The sequence below is a fragment of the Lactuca serriola genome, chromosome 4 (genome assembly GCF_051521515.1).
Source record: "Lactuca serriola cultivar US96UC23 chromosome 4, Lser_US96UC23_V15, whole genome shotgun sequence".
NCBI lineage: Eukaryota > Viridiplantae > Streptophyta > Magnoliopsida > Asterales > Asteraceae > Lactuca > Lactuca serriola.
The window spans coordinates 146,542,796-146,560,373 of record NC_136411.1 but is presented as its reverse complement, the minus strand read 5'-3'; positions in this window follow the sequence as shown (position 1 = coordinate 146,560,373).

Sequence of the window (17,578 nt, the reverse complement as noted above, 5' to 3'; positions counted from 1 at the left end):
TTATACAAAATTATAAATTACAACTTTTTAATAATATATTAATAATATTTATATATTATATATAAAACTAATAAATTAAATACAAACTTTTCATGTATTGGGAACCTAGAAGGATAGAACGTTCGGTGCTTAAAATTAATTCCAAATCTCCTTTGAGAACTCAACCGACATCTCGAGTCTCGCCTCTATCATATGATTCCAGTGAGCCTACTATTACTTCTTCTTCTTTTAACCGGATTCAATGACAACTCCTCAACCTTAAATAGAGACCTTTGTTTGTTCCCTATTTTAATTGCTCTCCTCAAGTTAATTTCTCCTCACTGTTGTATCAAAAGAATTGGTGCCTAAGAAGTAAGAAGTGCCTGTTTTCCTTTTTCATCGCTACAAAGTCTTGTTGCTAAATATTCGTTGTTCGCTTGCTGCTCTTGTTTATCGTTACCAATCGATAAGTTTTTGTTTTTCTAACCCCTAATTTTTATTGTTGTTGTTATTCATCATTGTCTATATGCTCTGATATTCAAGAAATCGATTATAAAAATTGATTGTAGTTGTCTGTTGTTGCTTATCGTTCATCATTCGATGTTGGCTTGTTTCCCTTTTCTTATTGTTGATATGTATGCAGTATGCTCTACTCTACTTTTCAAGAAATCGATTATAGAAACTAGTTCATGTTCTTTTTCATTGGTAATTTTCTGAAATTGAATACAAGATCTGTTTATATGTTTATGGTGGTCGTGTACTTGATCAATATCGAAGTTCGTTGAATCATGACATTGTTGAGGCTCTAATTTGTTCAAAAGATTGGCTTTTTGGAATTAAAGGTGATTGTGTTTTTTACACCTATTGAAAACTTTATGTTTAGTGTTTAACCATTTGTAATATATACATATATAAATATATATGTTATTGTTTTGTAGGTGATGAAGAATTGTGTTTACAAGAGCTTACTGATGATATTATGGAAGATGCTAGCAAGAACAATAAGCATGAATCGATGGATGCATAGTTTTTAATGGATTTTTTGATGTCACAAGTTTGAAACATTTTAGTACTAGTTTATGTCATGTTTGTCATGTTGTTTTGGGTTAATTTTAGTCATGTTTGTCGTGTTTTGCTGACTTTTTAAGAGAACTTATCGATGAAATGATTTTTTTATGTTTTTTGTCGTGTTGTCGTGTAATTTCGTGTTTTTTGTGTTTTAATCAGTTCGTGTTCGTGTTAGCAGAAAAAAAACACGATATCGTTTCGTTTCGTGTTCGGGTTATGGAAAAGAAATTCGTGTCGTGTTAGGTGAAAACACGAAACGACTGCCCGAATTGCCACCCCTAGTGGTAGCATGGTGTTCAACGGTGAGGAGGGGGACTACAGAGGTCGATGAAAATAAGAGGTCAGATGGAAGGTATGACCTTTAATGGTGGTCAATGGTCGAGAGAGATTGAGGGATAGATAGAGAGAGATTAGAGGGGGGGGGGGGGGTTGAGACACTTTCCATATTAAATTTCATTTTTTTTTCTTTTTTTGTTTAAAAAAAATAATAGAAAACCTTGTAAATGGTACCGGGGTAATGAAATGACGGAAATGTCCTTTACTTAATGGCCAAAAGCTAACGGGCTTAACAAAAATGACCAAACATCAAAATTTTTGAAATGACATAAACCATCTGTGAAAGTTTTTGAACTTAAAGTCTAAACTTCAGATCTTGGAAAAACACATGGATCAAAAATTATGTTTTTTTTTTTTATATTGACCACTCAGTATATAATGAATGGTCAATAAAAATAAGCAAAAAAAAAAAACATTCATTTTAATGATGTTTATTTATTTTGACTAGTTAACCAAATAATATAATAAACTATAAAAAACACTCTATTAAAGATGTAAGTATCAAAAACGTGGTATAGTTATTAACCTTTTAACACCATACGAACATTTATAAAATTATTTTTAGCAATTAACAGAACTAAATAAAAAAAATCTGATAGATGAATATCAAATGAGCTACGAACTCTGTCTGCTTACCAAAATAAACAGAATGTCAATTGAAATACTTACAATAATCTTCGGCCATGATTATGTTTATTAAAAGGGAAAAAAAATATTTACCGATAAAAAACCAAACCATTTGTTAAAACCAAGGTTCTAAATAACGTAAGACATGACTTTATGGCAATGTCAAGCCTCAAGCTTTTCTGAACCTTGGCGAGCCACGTTATTTGTAAGACGTGACTTAAGGCGGCAATTTTGTGTATAATTAATATTTTATATGTATTTTCTACTATTATTTATTTTTATATACATATATGACTTAATAAGTCATTTTGATAAAGCTTTGCGGCAGGTACAAACTTTGGAGCCATGACGTGACATGACGAAGCTATGACAAACTTTTTAGAACCTTGGTTAAAACATAAACTAAATTTATCAAAGAAAATGAAGAAATCAAACATGTTTACTATTATCATTGTTGTGAGATATACGTCTATGATTAAATATCAGTTTATCCTGTTAAAATTAAACTCTATGGTACGTTGAAAATCTTAAAAATTAATTATTGATTTATTGAATACAATTAGGCAAAATTTCATAATTGGTCCATGTGGTTTATAAAATATCTCATTTTGAAGACTTTCAAGGAAAACATCTTGTCATTGGTCCTTGTGTCACTGGTCCTGTGGTTTGCAAAATTACATGAAAGATCTTGTTGTCGTTAAATCTAACTTTTCAATTGTTAGATCTTAATGAAAAAGACTATTTTACACTTTTACCAAATTTGCAATATACAAACCTTAAAGACCATTTGTGTAATTTTGTGAATTTGAAATTATATATATATATATATATATATATATATATATATATATATATATATATATATATATATAATTTCAACAATTTGATAATTTTTTTTATCTTTTCGACATTTTGTTTTCTATTTTTATTTTATAATTTTAGTTGTTTATGTTTTGTTTGATGTTTTTATTTATTTTGATTGAAGTAGATAAACTTAAATTTGATAAACCATGTCGAAACAGTTTTTTCTTTAATTTTTTATTTACGAATCGGACCGTTATTGCTTTTTTTTTTATGTCATTACGGTTCATGTTTTTTTTACTTGGATGCTCTATAGTTAAGATCGTTAGCAACTTTATGTTTTCATTTATCATTATCATTATTTCACATTTTGTTTTCTAGTTTTTTTTATAATATTAGTTAATTATTATTCTTCTATTGTTTTTATTTATTTTGATTCAAGTAATGGAAAATAAAAAAACAAAAAACAAAAACTCAAACACTAAAATTGTTATATACTCTAATATATTAATACATTTTACACTTTTCATCTTTTTTTGTTTTTTTTTCATTTTTTTTTTACTTTTTTGTATTATTTTTTATATTTTTTTGTATTATTTTTTAACTTTTTCTTATTTTTAATTTTTTGTTGTTTTGTTTTATTTTTCATCAATTTAATAACTTATTTTGACCTTTTGCAAAAAGTGTAAAATATATGAGTATATTAGAGTATATTGCAATTTTGGTGTTTGAGTTTTTGTTTTTTGTTTTTTGATTTTTCATTAATTGAATCAAAATAAATAAAAACAATAGAAAAATAATAAGTAACCAAATTTATAAAAAAATAGAAAACAAAAGTTGAAATAATGATAATGATAAATGCAAACATAAATTTGCTAACGATATTAACCATGAAACATCCAAGTAAAAAAATGAACCGTACCGATATAAAATTAAAGGAAAAAAATTAACGCTTCAATTCACAAATAAGAAAATTAAATAAAAAACCGTTTCGACATGGTTTATCGATTTTAAGTTTATTACTTGAATTAAAATAAATAAAAATATTAAAAAAAACTAAAAATAACTAAAATCATAAAATAAAAATAGAAAAAAAATGTTGAAAAGATAAAAAAAAAATTATCAAATTGTTGATATTATATATATATATATATATATATATATATATATATATATATATATATATGTTCGAATGTGGATTGACATCTATTGTGTGGAAGTATGGATATTGCTATTCTGTGAGAATTACAAAGAAAATATGTTTTTTGATAATATGAATATGTTCAATCTTATATAATTACTTTAATTATTAAACAATTTACTAATTAAATCGTCTATAAGGTTATTATACATTTTTTTAAATTATTTTCATTATGTCAGAATGTTATCATGATGTTTATTGAGTCGTATTTTGTAAGATTTAAAATAATAAAAAACGATGAATGAGAACAAAAATGAATTAAAATTGGTGAAAATCAATTAAAATAACAATAGTTCTGTGAGATTGAACGTATTCACATTACTAAACAACATATTCTTTTAATAATTTTTTATAAAATAGCATTATCCACACGTCCACACATTTTATATATATATATATATATATATATATATATATATATATATATATATATATATATATAATTTCAAATTTACAAAATTTGATATAAGCGTAAAATAGTATTTTCATTAAAATCTAACAGATGGAAAGTTAGATTTAATGGTAGGAAGACCTTTCATGTAATATTACAAACCACAAGAACCAATGATGTAACATTTTCTTTAAAAGTCTTCAAAATAAGATATTTTACAAACCAAGTGATCAATTATGAAAATTTTGTCATATAATTATATATCAGATTAAAATAACCGAATAAATATTAATGGATACCTAATTTTATCAAAATAAAATAACCAGCATTTTAAAAACTATGCTAAAAGTAGGTAAACATTACTTTGATCCATGATTGCAACTATATGTCGTTCCAAAAAGAAACAAAAGTGGAATGAGGAGCCATGTCAATTGTCAAGTCCATGAGTGCACTACTCAGATGGGTTCGGTTGGGTTGGACCCATACCCAATTCATAATTTCAATTTTGCAAATATTATATTCTAAATGAGAGTAGGTGAAATGTTGACGTTCTATGTCACTATCTCACCAACTTCCCCTTTCTTAATTCTTACCCACCAATATTTGATACCTTTTATCTTATAATAAGTTCCCAACCATACTTTCATCATCTTGACCGGATAAATCACAAAAAGCATATTTGTTTTTTTTTTTTCTTTCGTTTAATCTTTTAATATGCTTTCTAGGGGAGGAGATAATGTTTCACCATATCAGTTTTGTTATATCAACTTTCCGTCTTTTTTTTTTAAAAAAAATTAAAATTCATAAGACCAACTCTAACCCTATTAGTATATCTTACAATAGTTTTATATAAAACGTGGATTAAAATCATTTTCAAATTTAACCATGTATTTAAATTTTACTATAAAATAATATTTAAATATTATAAATTATAATATTACAATTATAATAATTAGAAAAAGTTTAAAAAAAATGAACATTATGGAAAAAAAAATAGCCATTTATGTTCATTTTTATTTCAAAAAAAACAGTCAAAATTTAAGGAAAATCCTCAAATAACCATGCAATTTGCAGTTCTTACTACGAAATGTTATATGACACTACAAATTGGTTCCATGCACTCGCTGTGGCGACTTCATTGGAATAATGTGAAATGGACGTTACGACATGCCTTTTAGAGTCTAACTAGATTATGATCTGCGTTAAATGCGAGGAACACATAAATAAAATACAAATTTATATAGATATTACAAAATAATTATAAAAAAACAGGGTTATTGGTATCATTGAAATATGTAGAAATTATACTAAAATCGGTAAATATATATAGCATTGAAGGACCTCTTTATAGATAACATTTTTTATTTTATTAGTTCAATGACCCTATTTGTCACATATAAGTACCTTCAAACATTTTTACCCTGTGACACGGAAAACAACTATATATATAGCCAACCATGCGTGAAAATGGGTCTAAACAAATATAATCCAACATTTGACAATGTACTTTCAAAATACATTGTTATTTTATGCCTATATTGCGAAATATAATTGTTTATTTAAAAAAATAGCAACTTATTTATGTTCCTTCAAAATGAACCATATAAAACCCCCCACAATATTAAATACAAAGAAATTATAACCAATAAATCTGCAACAAACTTAATCATCTACCTCCACTTCACCTCTAATATTAGACTTTTCTTTCCCCTTAATTTGAGTTATTGTCACTATCATCGATAATGTTAAGATTCATTGATGACTTCTTTTTTATTTTAGAGATAATATGATAAAAATCATTTATCAAGTCCATCATTTATGTTTATATCTTCGTTTTTTCGTGGATTTTGATATGCCTTCTTCGGTTTACCACCATCTTTTTTTTTTTTTTCAGACTCCTTTTTTTATGAAATAACATTTTTTTTGTGAAATTCGTTCTACGGTTTTGAGTATGTGTAGGTACGTTGATTTTTTTGAAGTAAAGAAAGTAGGGTTTTTGCTCGATGTTGGTTCCTAGATTTGGTTCTTATTTTTTGTGATTTCGGATAATCCATTGCGTTTCATTCACTACAAAGTTTAATGAAGGAAAAAAGAAACACCCCTTAGTTTTATTTACTTTGCAGATTATCGAGCCTCCATGCAAAGCTTATAACATAATGAAAAAAACAAAAAAACCCTTATAAGATAAATGCCAATTACGATTCTACCCCTTTTCCTCTTGTAACAATTATCTCACTTTAAAACTTCAAAATATCTGTTTTTGTATTTCAACATATTACTGATAGCATGAAAGATCTGAGAATTGTTGCATTTTAGTTAATCACAATGCCTCAAATTATCGGAGAATTTAAATATGATGATGAGATCAAACATAAAATATGGTGATAATACAAGGTTCTTCTTCTTCTTATTTATTTATTTACTTATTTTTTAATTCAACTTTATTACGAAATTAAATAGCTTCTTTTGTTGATATTAGTGTTGCTTGTTTAGAAAAATATGTGATATGATTAACTTTGTGATGCTATAGCAATGAGAAAACTTGGATGAGCAGGAAGTAAGATAAATTTATAATTTATTAACTTCAATGAGAAATTAATTAATTATAGTTTTGTTATTGAATTTGAAATACAACAAGGATTATATCAATGAATCCTGAACGTACAAGAAAGGATCCAGTGGTAGTAAAGAACATTCCTTACTATAAAGCAAAGAGCAAATTAGAGGTAGAAGTGATGAAGCTCAATCCACCACCATGACCTTAAAACTGGGATCGGGGGGTGGGGGGGGGGGGGGGAATCAGAGCTTTTTCATATATTTTTAGTAATTTACATATTTGGTCTCTGTGTTTAGTTGATTTTTTCGGTTTTGGTCCGTAAAAGAATCAGGTTATAGTTTTGGACCTTGTTTCACTGTTTCATAAAACTTTTATCATTGCCTAAGTTAACAGCCTAGCTGTTAGTTTTTTTTTTTAATTTTGCCTTTGGACCAAAACTAAAAAACATACAACATAACAACAAAATTTATATTTTACTTTTTTTCCTTTTTTTTTTACATAAGTTTACAGTAGATTACATTTTTGGTCCTTGAGTATACCTGACTTTTTTTTTCAGAAGGTTCTTGTCACACCCAAAACCATGAACAACGGAAACGTTATGGGGCGGAGGACGTCATGTACAGTATCACAACATTGAAAAGTAGTAAACAAGCAACAACATCATCCATTGCATTAATAATATACTTTTAATACAAGTGATCTGATATGTCTAATAGACACTAAAGTATAAATCAAAATGAAAGATGAGTCTTGAATGAGCTCCGTCTTCTCTAAACCTTGCATCGGTACCTGTCTATCGTTGACCTGAGGATACAAGTTATTTTGAAAGCGAGTATCAGCTTTAAAGCTGGTGAGATCATAAGTATTTTAGTGTCTTAATTTGTAAGAATGTATTTGTACGTATATGAAATGTAAGTATTTGTACGTATATGAAATGTAAGTATGAAAACGTTTTAAACATCCTAGAAAGCCCTATGCTTCTTACTGAGAGTAGTCTTCTACTAAGGCATCTAGTTTCTATGTGTGTGTCTCTTGTAAGAGTGTGTATTTTCTCAAATCCGACTATCATAAATCAAAATATAGCTTCTACATTACCGTGCATCGTGTGAATGTTCACGAAGTGAATGTAATGGGAAAATGAAATAGTATTATGGTGTAGTATCAAATAACTACAACCGTACTAACTACCTTAATTCTATGGTGATTTCGTAAGTACTGTAGTATTTGTAATAAGTGACTACTTCTGCACTATTTTTCCTTATTTGAGGGATAAGGTATAATGTGATGGCTAGATCCCAGGCTAGACGCTCCCCTGTCAAAGAGATTTTGGGACCCATACACGACCCCTGCATATTTGCAAGTCGTGAACATCCACATTACTATGATCACGTATACCCAATATAACTATCACAATGTGTTGTGATTCATTGGTATATTAGATCCTGAAATCGTTCCATGCTATAGCACCTAGTGATGTCTGTCCTATTATCGTATATGTAAACGCACTTATGTAAACGTATCTATGTAAACGTACTCATATAAGCGTAATCATCTAAATGTATAGTAGTGTACTGTAATGTTCTGCGTGTGCTAGCTGTAACGTGTTTTCTCTCTCGATCTAGCATGTATAGTAATGTACTGTGTGTACTAGCTGTAATGTGTGTTCTCTCTCTATCTAGCATGTATAGACTCATGAATGAACTGACTCGTGGTATGATTCCGCATTATAGTAAACATATTAGTATCTTCCTAAACTACCCATATGGTAGCTTACTAGTAATATAACTGGTATGTATGAACATGGAAGTATACCCTTGCTACCCAAGGGTATTGAACTGATTGGAGGAACCTTTATGACTATATATGTGCACATGATACATAACTAATATTTAAACGACCTTCGGACGGATACCTAATACCCACCAGACAACATCCAAACGGTGAAAAGGAAATAGAGCGGATAGCCTTCCTAAGTCCTTTAAACATTTCTTATATAACTATACATATATAGGCATGCAATTGACAATATAAAAGCATAAAATAAGTTTTGTAACACCTTTGGACATGATTACTATCTAAGTAAAGGTCGACTTGATGTCAGCCTATAAAACGGGTTGAAAGTATTTGTTTGATAAAACAGTTTAAGTATGAAGAAACATTTGTTTGAAACACAATTGTAAATGAGTTTGAAATGAAACATACAGTGTATAAAGAACAGTTTAATAAGGAGTTTTAAACATATAAAACGTTTATGAAAATCATGTGAAGAAAACTGTTTGGTAAAACAACTAATGAGTAGTAAATCATTTGAATGCTGCTTATTAATCACATGTGATTGATATAATAACTAGCATGATTCTACTTGTATCCCCCCATAAAAGCATTTAAAAACATTTAAAACATTGATTAAGGGGTATGAACTCACCTGTAGTGAGTGGTACAGATGAACTGAAGATGTAGGATTGCTAGGTGTCAAGTGAAGTCTTGAACACACTCTATGATCCTAGTTAACATATAATATCACATATATGTATCAAATTAGTCTTAAGCTACTAATAAACAAAGTTAAGACACCCTAGGACATGTTAAACACCTTAAACAAGTGTTATAGGTCTCAAGGATTGCATCTAAGTGTTGTAAGGAAAAGCTAGTGTGTGTAGGGTTCAAGGAAAACTCCCTAATGGAGTTCATGGCCCTAAGGTCATCAAAAAATGAGTTTACGGTCGTAAACTCATGGGTTTACAGCCGTAAGCTCATACTTACTTGACCATTTGATGTATTGAGGCTTTACAAGACCCTAAGAAGCATTTCTACTTAATGGCAAAGTCTTTGGAAGAGATTATGGCACCTTTCAACTCCTTTGAGGAGTTCACGGCCCTGGGACCAATTCCCTTAGAGATTACGGCCGTAATCTCTCATAGGTATGGTGTTTTTGGTGATTTCAAGTCCCTAACTTAACTAGAATGCATCTAGGTTAGTGTCCAGGGCTTATGGAGAGTTTAAAGCACACTTTGGCCCTTTTGTTTGGACTTCACGGTCCAAGAACTTCTTGGGCCGTGAACACCTTACTCTTGGTGTTCTTGGGATGTTTTCTAGTCCTACATACATTAGGATACGAGTCTAGGCAAGTTTCATTGCAAGAGGAAGGGACTAGGGCATCATTTGTCCCTTAAAGAAGGGTTTACGGTCCAAGATGTTCTTGGGCCGTAAACTCTTTGATCTTGTGGGTTTCTTATGATTTCTAGTGTATTAGACACATATCAAGCCCTATAACACACTTAGATAGAAGTACTCACGATTTGGGATGAAAGGCCGAAGATCCGTGAGAGAGAATTTGGCTTTTCTCTAGTTGGAAATGGAACAAATGAATAAATATGGCTAAGGACCATATATATACTCCTAGGGTTTTTGGCAGAAATATTTTTATTCAGGCAGTGAACTCTAATATCATAAAGTTTTGGAATAACAGAGTTGCACGATACCCTAGTGCATCCTCCCTCCTGATATCTCTTTAAGTGTAAATCCTGAAATACTCAAACTTATACCAAAAGTCTAAAAATTTACTGCAACTGTTCTAACTTCTATTGACTTGACATTCTTTGTACAGAATAGAAATTTCGGGTTGTCACAGTTCTGAGGGGCATTTTAGGTATTTCAGGGTCAAATGCTGATTCTAGTTGAGTACACACTTCTATTATACTGTGCATTCTTACCTGCCCATGTATGGTACTGATTCTTTTTTAACAAAGAATACGAGAGCCTATTTTCATCTTTCACAACATGCTTATATTTAACTTTAAAGCTCACATCAGTTGTTGAGAAGGTATATTTCTTATTCTTATTCTGTTACTACCGGAGACATAAGAAAACTTTCTAATGAGGGCGTTCATGTCTTTGTACATCCCGTCTGTTATATTATGTCATGTTCTATCTTGTCTTTTCTATTGATTTTTTACAAAGGTATACACACACATGTAACATCATAATTTCATTCTATATAACATCCAATTTTAACATTGAGTTTACTGTTTTTTAAAAATAGGATCATAGTTACCGATTAAAAAGATGGAACCAAGAACCAAACACAACATTAAAAAAATTCAAAAACAACATTATACATCCAAATTATAAGTATTCAACAAAGAACCATACGAATGAGTAAAAACATATAAATTTGAAAACAATATCAAACTTATAGATTAAAAGGATTTAAGAAAGAAGTACATACATTTATTCGACTAATCAGACTGATGGGAAGGTTGAAGTTTTTTTGCTTTTGTTTTCTGCGGAGGAATTATGACCTAATGTTTGTGTAAATCAATTATTAAAAAGGTTTGAAATATATATACAAGTCAATATGATGAAAATTAGCAGGTAATCAATTGAAATCTCATTTAAACTTAAAATAGAAGATAGCATGCTTGAAAGTGTATTGGTTCATAATAATATCCGAAACGTTTGAAATTTGAAATTAATAGTTTCCGAGATTTCAACATATGATATATTTGGAAAGCAATTTCGAATGGAAATAGAGCCTAAATTTAAGGTTTACATTAATAAGTAACCAATTGTGTAGTTGTAAGTTTAGAAAGAATTCAAGTATCATTTTCATTCAATTCCAACATTTAATTTCCTAATATAACGGGTTGACTTCTTGTTTGATCAACGTGACGTAAGCAAATTGATCTAAGGGTGTAAAACCTATAAAGAAAACACAATCAACGACCCAGATTGTTTTAGATGATTTCATAAGGTTTCTCTTTTAATAATATTTAGAGAGAGGAAACAGAATACTCATGATCTAAACATGTCCTTTTAATGTCGATGGGAAAATAAAGTTGAATCGAACTATGGAAATAAGACAGAGCTACATTCATCCGGAGTGTGGCTCATATATCCATCCGAGAAACGAATCGCCTCCTCAAGGATCTTAGTTTGTAGCATCATATATATATATATATATATATATATATATATATATATATATATATATATATTAGGGTGTTCACAGTGTGGTGTGATGCGATTTAGAGTTAAAACCGCAAACCACTTCACATATGCAATTTGAGTTTTTCGGAAACCACAATGTATAAGCTCAAAAGTGCATTAATCGGTGCGATTTAATGATTTAATTGCCGACAGTTTGTGTGGTTTTTTACTGTTTGTACAATTTGAAGATTATCTCTGATTGCCACCATACTAATGATTATTCTATAACATGTTAAATTGGGTATCAACTTATGAACAATACCATATATTTAGCCTATTTAAGCTTTGTGTCTTTTGGTTTTGATGTTTTATCTAGATTCTCTTCTGCTCATTCAATCATCGATGTCACGTTCCCTCCATTGCTTCCCTTACCAGTCTCATTCTTTTGCCTCCTACTTTCTCTCTTAATAACACATATCTCCGTTGGTTCCCTTACAAGTCTCATTCTTTCACCCCCTACTTTCTCTCTTAATAACACCTATGTTTGGTTTGATTTGCCCCAAATCTCTTTTTATCCGATATTTTTTTTAATCTTTGATTCTCAAGAAGCGATTCTATTTATTAAATTTGCTTTAATAAGGGTTTGGGATGAAGTCAAATTTTTTAAGTGTTCGTCATAAATCTCCCTCTCTCTCACTCTTTTTTTTTTTCTCTCTCTCTCTCTCTATATATATATATATATATATATATATATAGGAATGATCATTTGAGAACTTATAGTTTCCCGAGAACTAAAAGTGGACCGTCAGATTAAAAAGAATTAAGGGTTAAGATCTTTTATGGCACTTTTGTAAACAAATAGGAAAATTAAACACGGGGGTATGGTTCTGATATTAATCTAAGGGCATTTATGGCACTGAAAATCATCCCCCTCCCAATCAATAGATGCTTTCTTTCTGTCAAATCCATCGATCATCTTCGTGTCATCGTCCCTCTTTCTCTTCTAGCTTCATTGTTGATCGTTGCCCAAGAACCAGCATATGAAATCTATGGTTTCCTCCATCAACTGTCTCTATTCATTGAATCGGGTAAGGTGAAGACTCTACACGAATCGTTGAAATCTAAGTTCCTTTGAATCTAAATTCTAAGCTGTAAAATCCAGCGACTTTTATGTTTAAGTCATCTCATCATCGACGAGCACATTACAAGGTGAAATTTAGGCTACCAGACTATCTAGATCTGGATTTAGACCCTTACGACTCATCGTCTGAAATCTTGGATGAGCTAGGATCTGAGGAAGATATGTTTTGTACTTATATTGACATTGAGAAGCTCAGATCCAATTGAACGATGACGGTGCTTTGGATAATGTTCAGATCAAAAGTGCTCTGGGCACTCCTCCACATCTGCTATGTTAGCGACACCATTCATCTTGTCTATGCCGTCTCGAGTAAGCTTCTTCTCGCCTGCAATTTCTCTGTTGCTCATCACTCTAGTTTAACAAAGTTATTTACAAGGTAAAAGGATTTTATAATGATGAGTGCCACCAAAGAACATTAGTTGGTCATCCCTTTTAGAATATTGTAAGATATTCACCACAGAGACCGGTTGAGAATGATACTAATGGGATGAACTAGAGTCAAACACTAGATCCACCTATGGGACTAAAAGTCAAACCATTGGAGCCAAAAGGCAAAAGAAAACAAAAAAAAAGCCTAAAAGATACATGTTTGCAAATAAATGGTCATCCTTAGACAAATGCTTTGGCTTCTGAAAATGTTGCTACAACCAATTCTAACTTGGAAACCGAGATTGAAAAATCTCTTTCTAGCGGCAGCAGGATGCATTGAATTCGAAAAAACATCCTTGTGTTATTTTCCATTCTTCTAGTCAGACAAAGGTGAGTTTTAGAGCCAATTTTTTTTTTGTATTAGGTGTCTAAGCCCATAACTATAATTGGTATGTACTTGAATTGATAGTAGCAATGTCCTTTTGGGTTGCCTTCAAACCTGACAATTAAATAGGATAACTGTTAGAGAAAGAAGAATGATTTATTAATTTATTACTTGGTTAATAAATTAATTTGAAATCAAGATAAATGATTTATTAACTTATTATGGATATAATATATTAATTAGAAATCATATTGTCTAATTAATATTTAATCATAAATTAATTTGGAATTACTTTTAGGATTAAAGGAATTAATTGAAACTGCAGGGACTAAAGGTGACAATGTTAAAAAATTAAGCATTGAGCATTCTAGAACCTCCCTTAGAGGTGGGGGATGAAATTTAGAGTGTCCTAGGGTTTCCTTGGGCTCTAAGGGTTCCTTAGAAGTCTTAGGGAGGAAGTTAAGGGATTAGGGTTATCTAAGATACACTTGCCTTATCCTAAACCTTCCATATCGCCTATATAAACCCTTATAGGACTGGATTTCGTCCCATGCACTCCAAGAAAGGCTGAGGGCAGAAATTATACTCTGCTCCTCTCTCTCCATAGTAATCCTTGGTTGCTAGGTTTGTTTGTGAGCCATTAGAGGCACGACGGTTGTGGCGCTTGCTACCAAAGTTCAAGATCTTCAAGGATTTGATTGTTATTACAATATAACAATAAAGGTATGTATCCTAACCCTAATTATATGTTAATTTCGAAAATTACATGTGCCTCCTAGGGTTTCTAGTTTTTGTGTTCAATGCTTGTATGTCTAATAGTGAAAACATAGATCCTCAAATTAGGGTTGCATGCACACATATGATTGTTTGCTATGTATAAAACCCATCAGTGGTATCAGAGCTTTTGGTTGTTGTTTTAAATAATATTTGATACAAAAGTATGAATTTGACAAATTAGGGTTTATGGCAAATAAACCCTAGGTCTTGGATTTTCGAAATTTGTTAGGGGTTCTTGAACCCTTTTCCTCTGGCCCCATATTTTCGATTTTAGGGTTGGTAAACCCTAGGGTTTTCGAAAATAACTTCCTCCCCAAGATTAGATTTCAAAATTTTAGGGGTTAGGATAATGTTATCTTTGGTAATTATCTTATTAATTGTTAAATAGATAATTAAAGATTTTGAAATATCCTTTCCCAATTTTTCGAAATCTAGGGGATAAAGGGATCAGGTTAAATTAGTTATTTAATTTAATGGATAATCCTTTAAGATTTAATAATTTAAATTAATTGTTTAATTTTGGATAATTATTGAATCAAATTTTTAATATTTAAGATTTTAAAATTAAAAGATATTAATTTTTTGAAAATTTTAAATTTGATTAAAAACCCTAGTATTTTGAAATGTTTAAAATACACCCTTATACTATTATAATATTAAAAAGCTTAATACTTATATATATATATATATATATATATATATATATATATATATATATATATATATATATATAAAAGAAGATTCAGTCTTACCGTTAGTAGACCTCATTCACGAAGCTGGTCTATAAGGGGGGTATAAGGAAATTGCCTATAAAATGGTGATTAAATGGGTGTCCACTCTCACCCCCCGCTTCCTTGACTAGTGGAAGGTCGTTAGCCAAACGGGTAGGATAGGACATTAATAAATATAATGAACAATATAAAGTAACTAAATGCTTTTACAAAATTCCCAAATCTTAGTTACTTTAGGAAAATATGAATTTGGTGCTAATCCATGAAATTGCATATTGCACCTTGTTGGTCGTTAGTGAAGCGTGTGTGGTTAACCAGCATACTAATATGGGACCAATAAAGGATGGAAATGGGTAACTCGTAGATTATCATAGATCAATGGAGCGTGTGTGGTTAACTGACACATTGATTAGGTGATATACGTCTTTGAGAGTACCAAGCTACTTTGCATGGTTATTCACACCTTGTTTGTGATTCTCGACATCCCAGTCACAAACTTAAAGGGCATAATCGAGATTAAACATGTCATTGAAAAGTTCAATGAATCTCAAAAGATCTAGGAGTTTCAATTCATTTAAAACCTAATTTTCAATTTTTTGTTATTAATGGTGGAAATTGGTAAATCGTCATTTACCTACCTTCAAATATTCTGCAACTGGATTACGGCATCCCTCTTCCGAGTTGTAGAATATTGTGTTGGGTCATAGCCTTAATATTTTATTTGGGTGTTATATTAAGGATTGAATCAAATAACTTGAATTTCTCCCGTTTTATAGATGTCAAAATCTAACAACTGTGGTCTTTCCAAATCTTTTGGAAAAAGCTTTCCACATGAAGATGATGTTCCATGATTGGATCATGGAAACATAAATCGTTCTTCACATCCTCCACCTCCTCCAATAATTCTCACTAACCCACGTGTTCGAAGACTTGAAAAGTTCAATGTCACTCAAGCCCTATTGGCAAGCAAACACGAAGAAGGAAAGTCTATATGTGCTCACGTCTTGGATATGAAGTTGCATATTGACAAGTTAGGGATGTTGGGTGTCAATGTCTCAAGGAAGTTGGCTGTTGACTTGGTTCTTCAATCACTTCCTGAATTATATAGTGAGTTTGTTAAAGATTACTATATGATGGACCATGACGTGACCCTCATTGATTTTACATATTTGCTTATTGTTGCTGAATCAGCAATGATTTGGTGCACTGGTAAAGCAAATTTGACTGGTATATCAACCTCCCAAACTTCCATGGACATTGAAAATGGCAACATTGGAAGTCCAGAAAAGTATTCTCTTCCCAATGAAAAGGAATTGGCCATAGTCAAACCATTTGACCAGATGGTAAAGAGAAAGACTGAATCTGAGATTGTCCCATGTGTTGTTCCAAAAGAGTCCATTCGTTTCTACTGCCAAGAGAAGGGGCATTAGATGCAGAGCTGTTGTAACTACCTGAAGGATCGCGACGATGGGAGAGTCAAGATGTATGACTCTGCTTCAGGTAAATCCACTATCTAACTATATTAAGTTAATATTTATTGAAGAAAAAAAAGGAAGCTTAAAGGAAGAGTAAGATGAGTATGATCACGAAGAAATGGATTTCGATCGCATGGTTCGAAGATCGGATTTTTGAGCTGCTGATTGAGAGTTAGGATAGATTTCTTAGAAATGTTTAGTAACATAGTTTTCATTTGTAATTGAATTGTAAGGACTAGTTTTTCCGCACCTTTATAAATAAAATAATTTTTTTTTGTCTTATTTATTTTTATATCCTTGCAATGGCTTTTGTGAAAATTGATGTTTGTGCATTTCTATTGTTAGCAATATTGAAAATGGATGTGATTCTAAGTTATGTTATTTGTGGTATTGTCCTAAATTTACAAATAAGGAAGATTCTCATCACCCAACTTTCAATTGGACAGAAACTTGGAATCATGCGACTTGTATTGTATGATGAATGAGAACCTTTGTATTTGGGAGATTAAGACTAATTCCTTGTTCACATAAGTATATGAGTCAAGTGAATGAATAAAGGATCTAGTACGCATTGTTGTGCACTACATCAAGTCCACCACAAAGAACGATATGAGTATTCATCATGATTTGCTAAAGGTTTAGTAAATATGGTTATGCTTACAAGATTAAGTGTGATTCTGAATCGTTGAAAAGGTTTCAACGTATATCATAACGAATAGGAAAAATCATCTAGGCAGAAAGATAAAAGTTTCTCCGATCTGAAAAGAAGGGAGAGTACTTAATTATCGTGTTTTATGATTAACCTAGTGAT